The sequence below is a fragment of the Arachis ipaensis genome, chromosome B7 (genome assembly GCF_059453495.1).
Source record: "Arachis ipaensis isolate K30076 ecotype BB chromosome B7, ASM5945349v1, whole genome shotgun sequence".
Classification (NCBI taxonomy): domain Eukaryota; kingdom Viridiplantae; phylum Streptophyta; class Magnoliopsida; order Fabales; family Fabaceae; genus Arachis; species Arachis ipaensis.
In genome coordinates this window covers 12,212,367-12,224,134 of record NC_142442.1, presented here as the reverse complement: position 1 = coordinate 12,224,134, position 11,768 = coordinate 12,212,367, and the positions used below count along the sequence as shown (strand labels likewise).

Genomic DNA, 11,768 nt, shown 5'->3' with positions numbered 1-11,768 from the left:
AGCTATCAGTATTTAACCATTTATAGTCAAGGTTAGGGTAACGTCGGTTAAACCAAAGTGTCCTATCAGAAGTAGACACGTGTCCTTGATTTTTATCATATATCAAAATTCTTGAAAGATCTGCTTTAATATTAAAGATAAAATAGTTAATATTTTGATTTAATCCTTTAAATTGTTGAATATTATAATTTTAAATGAATAAATTTAATTTAATAATTTTATTATATTAGAAAATTTTGATAAGGAGATACTAGTGCTTAACAAAGAGAATGTATGTGTCATAAGTTACTAGTATTTATTTATTATAAGAAAAAATGTTAAATAACTAATTAAGAAATTAAAGTAAATGTTACTATCGACCTAATTTGCTTTTGTCTTTTGCTTGTGCTTTTCTTTCTTACATCTTGGAATCTGTCGGGGATTGGTGGCCGAAATTGTAAAAGAAAAGCCATTGCTATTGTTTATTTAAAATTTTAAAGTTTAGAAGGTTAAGCTTTAAAGCAAAGATAAAATATAATTAGATTAGATACTAAAAAAAAATTGTCTCCAAAAAATTATTTAATCTTTATTTTGGTCCCCAAAAAATAAAATTAATCAACGTAATTCTTAAAAGATAATTGTATTGGTCGAATTCATTCTTCCATCATCTCGGTATTAACTGAACTAACAGTGTAGCACACTTCAAACTTTAGTTATGTTGATGTTGAACAGATAAGTTTGTTAAATTAACTCAAATCAATTCCAATGTTAGGAACTTAATTCTAAATTCATCACAATCTTCTAAAATCATCTCTCATTCAATTTTTTTTCCTTATTCTAGGATTTTTCACTTTTTCACCTTCTATACGACAACGTTTCGAGTTTCAACCAACTTTTATTGTTGTTCTTCTTTTTTACTAGCGAAACAAAGAAGAGAAAACGTGTGTGAATGGCTACAGCACCGTTGAAGTCTCAGCCTCTTCACAACTTCACTTTACTGTTTTTGAAATAGAGAGGTACCGGCATTGTCAAGAGCCACCACGTAACCATCTCCAACAACAACAACCACCACCACCGCTTCCGCCACCTTGTCTTTGATCACGAGCATGACTCTGACTCCGATAACCGCCTATCATGTGTCAGATCGCAACCACCGAGAACCAACCGCTATGCTATTTTCCCTTCCAACCACCATAGCAACAGCCACAACCAAAACAAACACCACACTCCTCCACTTCATAACCGCATCACCAACACTAATAACGAGCATGAGGCCGAAGAGGAGAAGGAGAAGCAGAATGACAGCAAGGTAGCTGAAGTAGCCAGGACGGAAGAGGCGGTGCAGAAGCCGTGGAGCCTGAGGCCGAGGAAGCAGACGGTGCCGACAATTACGGGTGGAAAGTCAATGAGCAGAAATGGTGAAGGAGTGGAAGCGGCGAACAACGAGGGAGGGACAATGCTCGAGAAAGTTCTAGATCGCACTTTCAAAGGAAGAAATCGAGGAGTAGTGATGGGGAGAAACGTTTGAATATCCATTATGGAGATCAAACGACGTCGTCACAACTTGGGGGGAAAAAACAAAGTTATGTCGTTTTTGAGATTGCTACGCTATCAGTTAACGTTCCAAGTCAGTAAATATTAGTCACGTCAGCTACTTAGATGGCGGAAGGATGAACTTGACCAATGCAGTTATCTTTCAAAGATTACTTTGATTGTTTATCTTTTGGGGACCAAAATAAAGATTAGGTAATCCTCTAAGGACGATTTTGACTATTAACCCAATTTTAAAATACAAATTTTAAATTTATGTGAAATAGGAATGTTTAATGAAAGGGCTTGACAGCATCAATAAAAACATTCAAACGGAATCAATAAATTCGGGTTGAATTAGTTTAAGTAGTTAAAATATTCAAATTTATGGCACTTTTTAACATGTAAATTGCATATTTAATACAACGACTGAATTAATTATATTTAAATTGTATCCAAAATTTAATGGTTTATATTTACATTTTATAATCAATTAGGTGTCTTAGGTGTCTTGCCTTTTTAAAAATTGTCTTACATTGTGCTAGAAGTTGTGTGAAAGTTCGAATTGTTTGGCAAAATCTACAAATTAATTTTCAACTTCAAAATATGTATTTTTGGTTCTTGAAAAATAGTAAGGGACAAGCTTTTAAATTTTTGTGGGTTTTTTGGTGGATTTGGCGATAAAGGAATAATGATATTTTTAATTTATACAAACTGTGGTCACCGAATAAAATCATAGGTTTGGCTCTAGTTTCAGCGTAGGAACTTAGGTCCCTTTTTTTGAGATGAATTGTGTTTCTTTGCCTCCTTCTATTAGTAATAGTTGGATATTGCCTTCTCATGATACGTGTGAGATTAATTGTGATGCCAATTTTCGTAGCAGTAGAGACAAAATTGACTTTATTTATGTGAGTAGAGATTGGAGTGGTAATTGGCAACGAGGCTGAATGGGAGTTTTAACTAGTAGTAGTGTTTTTTATAGAAAATTATTTGCCATTTAAAGAGATTTTATTCTTGTTTGGGATGTTAGTCATAGAGATGTCATATGTGAGACTGATATTCTAAATTAAGCAGTTTGCACAACAATAGGGATAGCTGTGACTTGCGTAACTTGCCAAAAAAGATGGGTCGAGCCAGTGTTGGATCCAGAAAATTTTGATAGTGGGGGCAAAAAAAAATTATATATATATATATATATATAATAATTTTTATAATAAAAATATTATGTGTACATAAAAATTAGTTATCAAATTATTTATTAATCATTATGTATTCATATATAAATATATGTATTATTTAATTTATTTTAATGTGTATTTTTTATTTCAATATATATCCATAGGTAGTTATTTTCGATGTAAATATAACATGATTAGTTTTTATAATATCTAATTTTACAAATTAAAACACTAAAATAATCATTTATAAATAGGATAAAGTATATTTTTTGTCCTTAAAGTTTGATAAAAGTTTTAAAAAATTCCTAAGTTTTATTTTGTTTCAATTTTGTCCCAAAAATTTTCGATTTGCATCAAATATACTCCTGACAGCTAATTTTTCAAAAAATTTAAGATCGATTCAACAACAATTTCATAAGAACAACCCTCAACACAAGCAAATCAAGCATAATTTTCAAGTATTATTGTTATATTGGTCTTAAATTTTTTGAAAATTTAGTCTTCGAGGGTATATTTGATGCAAATCGAAAACTTTTAGGACAAAATTGAAACAAAATAAAACTTAGGTGTATTTTTAAAATTTTTGCCAAACTTCGGGGAAAAAAAAATATATTGTACCCTTATAAATATCTGTCTTTTTATATAGGATAATGCTACATATTCATATTTTTTTATTAACCAAGTCCAATCAAATTTGTCTAAGACAACAAAAATCAGTTATGACTAATATTATTTTAAATTTTATTGTTTAACTTAGTTAGACTTGGTTCATAAAAAGACTTGGATGTGTAGTATTTCTTTTACATATATATAAGTAAATACTTATTTAGAAATTTACTTCTTATATAATTAGAAGTCAATTCTTATTAAGATTCATAGTTGAAAAAGTTCTTTCAATTAATGTAGTTACAGAAAAAATTAAAACTAATATAAAAAAAGATAAATAATACTCTTTCGAGTTGATTTCTAAGAAAAAATACAAATTTTATTTAAATTGAGAATTGATCATTCTAATGACATCTAATATAAAATTTTTAAATTGACTATGAAATACCAAAATTTAAGTAAAAAATTATTGTGAGGTCAAATTTAATAATTTAGTGGGACAAATAAATATTATTATCATATACTACTCAAAAAAATTTCAAATCGTAGTGGGGGTGGGGGCAATTGCCCCCACACTCATATACATACATCCGTCCCTGGTCGGGCTAAAGTTGTGAGACCGCTATAATAAAAAAGTTCGTCTAATTCGTGGATTTTGACGGATTTCGGTAGGATGGGGCGAGCTTGCCTAGCGGGCCCATTATTTTTTTATTTAAGTTATAATTTAGATTATGTTTTATGTTTGATTAATTAGAAAAGACTTGAAGATATTTAATTATATATTTTGAATAATGTTGGTTTTATTATTTTGTTTCAAAAAATTTGGTTGTTAATTATGTTTATTAGATATTTAGAATTATAAATACTTTAATGTTTGTGAATTTAAAAATTATAATTTTTTTATATTTTTAAAAATTATAAATTTATTGAAATAATTATAAAAATATGTATATTATTTAATATTTAATGATTTAATAATAAAAAAAAGAAGCTCGCCAACCTGCTAAGTGAGACGGGATAAAATTTTGAGACTTCACTAGACAAAACAGGTTTTTGGTGGAACAAGTTGGACTAGCCCATTTATCACTTTTATACAACAATAATTTTTTTTATTAATTATTTAATTTATTAATTCATTGTAATAATGACAACTATGATTCTATGAATGTATTTTCACTTTTCTCTTTGGTTCTGACTCGATCAAATATTCAAATCAAAACGAACATTTGAACACTCCTGAAAGATGTAAGTTATTGAAGGGGGATTCAACTTAATTGGGTCATCTTCCACGCGTATAGCGTAACACATGAACGTGAAGGCTTGAACTGTTAAACAGATTCTTATTTTCATTGAGACGGGGACAATCATTAAACTCAACTTAAAACCCAATCATACGGTTATTATTTATATTATATACAAAAATGTACCCAATGCATTTATCTTGAATATTCTAATATATTATGCATTTCGTTGTCTTTGCACTCTTATCAAGCTAACTGGTCAGCAGCTTTTGCTGACCATTTGTGCCCGAAGAAGAATTTCATATTCATTTCCAAGTTGAAAGAAAAAACAAAAAATCAAGTTGTTATATAAAATAGGAAAAGAAAAAAGCGTTGGTGACTAAGTTTTTAGCCAAGATAAATTCAGTCAATTCATTTTAATTCCTTTTATTTATGAAAAAGAGAGAAAGTATAGTTGCACTTTTCTATGCTAATTACATTTTTTTTTTTGGAAAAGTATAGTGTGTATCATTCTTAAAAAATAATATATAACAATAAATTAGCATGTTTACAATTTTTATTATTATTTTGTAATATTATTAAAAACAAATTAATCTGATTAAAAAATTATTCTTTTAAACTTAAACATACAGAATATAACAAATAGATAATTAAAATTTATTATCTATTATATATTATGAAAATCAAAATTTTCCAATTAATAACATAGTTGATGTGATATATTATTAAAAATATTTTTTAATTTATTTAAATGTATTAATTAATTATTATTTATTTAATTTAATTAAAATAAATATTAAATTATTTAATATTTTATTTAATTACATTAATTATAACTAATCAATTACATTAATTATTATTCAATTTGATTGGAATAAAAAAATAATTTTATTTTAATTTACATTAATTTTTTCTTATATATTTTAATTAATAATTTTAAAAAATTATAATTAATTATTTATTTAACTTATTTGAAATCAATATCAAATTATTTAATATTTTTTATTACATTAACAAAAACTAATCAATCATATTAATTATTTGATTTGATTGGAATAAAATCAATAAATGAATTGATTTTGTTTTAATTTGTATTAATTTTTTTATCTCGTGTATTTTGATTAATAATTTTAACAGTGTTATAATTTTTACATGACATATTTATAAGAGAAGTGCTCCATGCTATTTATATGGATGCATGTTTCACTCTTGAATTGATACAAGAGGATAAAAAATTTAATGTCATTAAAGAAGCAAGTACATAGGCTCGATATCATATGTTAGGAGATTATTTATCATTTGACTATCTTCTAATAATATCTTAAGGCCAAAATATGTATAGAAAAACTATTGGTACGAGTTCTCAATGATATTTTATATTAATAAAAAATAATACTAAATATGAAGGATGAATTTTATTAACTATAATATTATAAATTTTTTATTATTGATCATTTTAAGTTAATTGAATTTTAATATTATATATATTATGTATAAAATTAATCATGTGAGATAATTAAATTAAGCAGTGCTATTTATTTAATTTAGATGAAATTCTATAATCTTGTGACAAAATTCTAAAAGATTATCTTCTTATGTCTTTATTAGCAACTTTATTATTTTTTTTTTTTGTTAGTCAAAAGAATAGCTATAAGAGTACTAAACTTTGAGATGGATGAATTAAAACAAATAATTACTTCCAACTACATTAGCCTTTGTATAGCATCTAAGAAGAAATATGTTTCTAAGTATAAATATGAAACTGTTTTTAAGTACAAATATAGCTACTTCAATTTAATAATAGATAAAATATGTTAATAAATTTTAAGAGATAACAATGTTAATCATATTACTTTAATTATAAGAATAAATATAATATTAAAATATAAATAAAGTAATTTAAGGACAAATTTTATCTAAGTTAAATTGTACTTGCTCAAATCGATTTTAATATAAAAGCAAGAGAATTTAAAAATTTTATTCATGAATCATGAGAAAATATGTACAAACTCAACCACTAATATTATTTAAATAAAAATCTTTAAAAAGATAAAATTCTAATATAAATATTTTAATTTAATAAAAAACTATATATTACTATTAATAAGTAATTATTATACTTTTTTGGTGAATAACCAAGAGAAAAAACAAAAGAGCAGAAAAGAAAAAGAAAAGAAATCAGGTTCTTAACAGCAAGAGAGGACAAACTACCTCTGGCGGCTGGTGCCAAAGGTGAACCTCATCAGCTCCGCTACCTCCAGATCCCATCTTTGCCAACCGATCTGCCACGATATTAGCTTCTCTCGGGATAAGCTCAAAACGAATATCCCAATCCCTTCTTAACTTCAAGTCAAAGATCAGTTGTATCACTTCTTTTTCAAGATGGCAGAGTGGAACTTGCCAACTAGTCACTAGCTCAAAAGCTGATGCGCAATCTGTCTCACAGACAACAAGCTTAAGACCCGCCTCCCAAGCCCAAGCCAAACCTTTCCATATACTCCACAACTCCATCTTGATGACACTAGATCCAAAGGAATTTCCTGAGTATCCCATTACCCATTGACTGGAGCTATCGCGAATCACCCATCCAAAACCAGCACAATCATCTCCCAAGTTCACACTCCCATCACAATTTAACTTCCAAGCACCAGGTTCTGGCGGAGACCAAGACAGAGATTTTAATCCCTGGACGCAAGACACTCGATTCTGAGTTGTATATTCAAAATCCACCATGCACCTGCGAGCCTTGTATGCAATTGACCCAGCAGATCCAAAAATTCCCTGAAAATTACCCATATTTCTATCTTGCCAAATTGACCATATTATACCTGCAAATTTGGAACAACCTTCATTGAGGAGGCCATGCTTGAACCAATCATGCACCTCGTGAGAGCCAAAGAAACACACATAAGAAAAACCTAGAGAAACCCAAACTGATCGCACCACTTCACAATCTCGAAAACAATGAAGAATTGTCTCCGGAAGTTGATTGCAACGTGTACATAAGGATGAGGAGGAGAGATGTCGCCGAAAACGCAGATATTGAGTTGGTACAACATCATGAAGGCAAAGCCACACTAGGAGCCTCAACTTTTCAGGGACCCGCGCCTTCCAAAGCCAATTGATATTCCTATCCCAATTCAACTTATTTTGAATTAACCATAAATATCCTTGTTTAGCAGAGTAAAGAGTGTGCTCCCAACTCCAACCCAAATCACGACCAGAAGCCGAAATATGTACTAAACTAAGAATGTCTTCCCTTAAGTCCATAGGAATAAAAGAGTAAATCCTCTCCAAATGCCAAACTCCATCACGGTAAACATCTTCAATGGTCAAAGCAGTCTCACAAATATCAAGAAATTCAACCCTCGCTCCTACTGGCCCAGAGTGCAACCAAGAGTCAAACCAGAAATTCTTAGAAAGAGCTCCCACTTCCCAAACAAACCCTTCCTTTAATACGGAAGCTGTGTGCACAATAGACTTCCATATATACGATGAAGAACCCATTGCTTTAACTGCAAATAGGTTTCTATTCTGGAGGTATTTTTGAAGCATAATCTTGACCCACAGTTTCTCTTGATTCATCAAAATTTGCCAAACTAGCTTTCCTAATAAAGAAAAATTGACCAACCGCGACTCCCGCAGAGCAAGACCTCCAAACTTTTTTGGAGTCGTCAAAACTCTCCAAGATGCTAAATGAAGACACAGTGATTATGACTACCACACCAAATGAAACTTCTAGTAAACTTATCAATGTTAGAGCACACACCTGATGGAAAAAAGCTTACTTGCATCCTATAAATAGGTATAGAAGATAAAACTGATTTAGCAAGGCAAATCCGACCAGCTTTATTAAGGAAGCGACCTTTCCAAGATGCTAGCCTATTAGTAAGCTTATCAACCACATCATTAAAATCAGCTTTAGTAACTCTGCCATGCTTAAGGGGGACACCAAGGTATTTTCCTAGAGAATTAGCAAATCGGATAGAAGAAATACCAGTGAAGAGATCCTTGCGTTGTCTAGAAACATTCATAGAACAGATAGCACGAGATTTGTCAAAATTCACCTTCATACCAGATGCTCTGCAAAAGGTGGCCATAGTGTCCAAAACATGAAGCACTTGAGATTTCTTCGCTTTGCAAAAAAGGATAAGGTCGTCTGCAAAAAGGAGATGGGAGATTACAGGACCTCCCCTAGACACAGTCACTGGTTTCCATCTACCAACCTCCACTTGCCTAACAATGAGGCAACTCAACCTCTCCATACAAATAACAAATAAATAAGGAGACATCGGGTCTCCTTGCCTCAAACCCCTCTTTGGCTGAAAACCATCCAACTGGTTACCATTCTACATTAGAGAAAGGGAGGAAGACTTTACACATTTCATAATAAGAGAAACAATAGTACCTGGAAAGCCAAACATTAGGAGAGATTGCTCCAAAAACTCCCAACTCACCCTGTCATAAGCCTTTTCTAGGTCAATTATTATACTTTAAAATAAATAAAATTATTTCATTGATTTTATTATTTTTAATATTAAAATAATTAAACTTTAAATTTAATTAACCTTATAAAAGTTGTAAACAAAAATAACTATATATGTTTTTATTTAACTTTGAATCATATCAATCATTGGTGGAATGACCGTAAATTTTGTGGTATTTGCAGTATTCTGACTGACTTTCACCTTTTTTATTTTTAATTGGTTTAGGAGGTGAAATATTTTTTGTGTGGCAGATCTCTCTATAAATGTCGACAATAAAAACCTGTAATAGGATATAATTGTAATACCTTCGAATTTTTTTTGAGCTGTATTCTTTTTTTTACTCTCTTTCCTTGCTTCGAGTCTGACATTGATTGCTTTATCCTAAGGTGGGTTCTCTTAATTTTGTCGTCTCCTCTATGTTGATATATTTTTCGACCTGCTCTTAAACCTCATACAAAAATATTGGATGTCTCTTTGATATGGATTGAGAGAACATGCCTTCTTTGAGGCTATTAATTAGCCCCATAATGACCACTTCCGTAGGTGTAGGTAGGTTTTGGATCTCCAAATACGTTTTGTTGAACATTTTCATATAGGCTCGTAAAGATTTTCCAACCTCTTGTTTTACTCCCAAGAGACTCGAGACATGCTTGGTCTTGTCTTTTTGAATGGAAAATGGGGTAAGAAAACTCCTTGCTAAGTCGTCGAAGCAGGTGACTGACCTATGTGGCAAGCTATCAAACCATTTCATTGACGCCCTGGTTAGCGTAGTCGGGAAAACTTTGCACGAGTTGTGTCCGACGCGTCAGCCAAGTACATGCGACTCTTAAAATTACTTAAGTGGTGTCTCAGATAGTGGTTTTGTCATAGAGATCCATATCGAGGCTCTTAAAGTTTTTGGGAACTTTTGATCGCATGATCTCTTCCGTAAATGGATCTTTACCTCCCAAAGACATTTCTGCTCGGTCAGCTCAGGATTTCCGACCTTTTAGATCGGATTTCAGCTTCTTGATTTTTTCTTCCAATTTTCTTCGCCGTCGTACCTCCCTTCACAGAGTTCTTTTTGATCACGTTGTCGTTCAAATTCATTCTTGAACTGCTCTAGCCAACCTTGATGTCTATGAATCAGTTTCATGAGCTCTGTAGTATCTCTTTTTCCTGATTCTCCTGATTGATGGACTTTCGAACTTATTCTCCGTCCTCTTTGATTTGCGGGATGTGCCTCCCCAGCGATACCTTTCCCTTTGTCAGGTCGGGGAGGTATGACTAGTCTGCAGTTGTCGTTGTACTGCTCTTCTTCCTGGGTTTCAGAATCAGAAGCAGTGTGTTTGTTTTCTGGAATGTCGTCTGCCATCATACGATGTCGATTACTAAGTCACCGGCAACGGCGCCAATGTTATGAGAGTTAACTGAAACTGATGGATTTGGGTTTAAACTTGAGGTTCAGACTCCTAAGAGGGATTGATTCAACGTCTTCTCCGTCAAGGTGAAGTAGTCCGAGTTCTTTGTAAGCAAAGATGGGGTGGTACCTGCAAGGGACTCCGATGCTTAAGTTAGTAAGAATTTTAGGTAGATTTTTAGTAGATTGGAGTTCAAATAATATCTGAGGACATAAGAATATTTATAAGTATAGATATAAAGTCAATAATTACTTTTTGATTCGTCCCATTTTAATGGTGGGTTGTTGCCTTGTTGGTTACTACTTACTCCTTTTTTTATAAAGAGGTTGTTGAGATCTCCTTTTTATATGAATAAGAGAAATTGTAAGAATTAGTTATTTATTTAAAAAAGTAAAACTAGTTCAATATTACTATGTCCGACCTTCATAAAGTCAGGTAGGTGTCCATCCGAATAATGTTTATTGATTGGGCTTTAGACCATCTCTAGTAGGAAACTCATTTCAATCCCTATTTATGGCCCACCTGACATAAAAAATGACTCCACATCAGATTTTGCGTCATAACCAATAAATAGGAACTCAAAGAATCTCTCTCTTCTCCATTAGAAGGAACTAACTTTAATCCTTATTGTGGTCCCACCTAATTAATTAATTAAGTAATTAAAATTAATATAATTATTATTTTTTATAATAATATTATTTAAATTTATAAATTCAAAATAATTTAATATTATAAAATATTAAAATAAATAACTTAAATTTGATTAGTATTTTAAATTTTATAAATAAAAATAAATAATCCAACTAAAAATTATTTTATAATATATAAAAATTAAATTTATTTTTTATGTAAAATAAATTTAATTAATTATGATTTAATATAACAATATAAATAATATTTGATATTGATTTAATATAATTATTTATATTAATTATAATTTAATATAACTAATTATTAAATAATTAATATAAATAATTAATTAAATAGATATATAAGTATTTAATATATATATTTAATATATTTATTATTTTTTTTATTAACTTAGTATATGGCATGATTTTATTGATTGTTGCAAGTCCCTGCTTAGAGAGACTCTCAACCTTGATCCCGTGAAGAGCCCTCTTTTCCTTTTCACTTCAATGGTAATTAAGTTCCCATATGTCTGAAGAGGAACTCTATTTCTTAGCATTAGAGTTGCTCTTAATGAACAGGTAAATATACTAGTTTGTTAAATTAACAAGAATATATCACTGTTTATTTAGTTAGAAACCTTTACGGATTAATTAGATAAAAACTAACCGTTGTTAATGTTGGAAGAATTCAATTGGCAAAAGTAGTGTTGTCACT

General features: G+C 30.4%; 1 pseudogene; it reads left to right on the top strand.

Annotated features, from left to right (window-relative positions):
* Positions 1 to 928: 928 nt before the first annotated feature.
* Positions 929 to 1,487, top strand: LOC148550355 (uncharacterized; annotated as a pseudogene).
* The last annotated feature ends 10,281 nt before the right edge of the window (positions 1,488 to 11,768 follow it).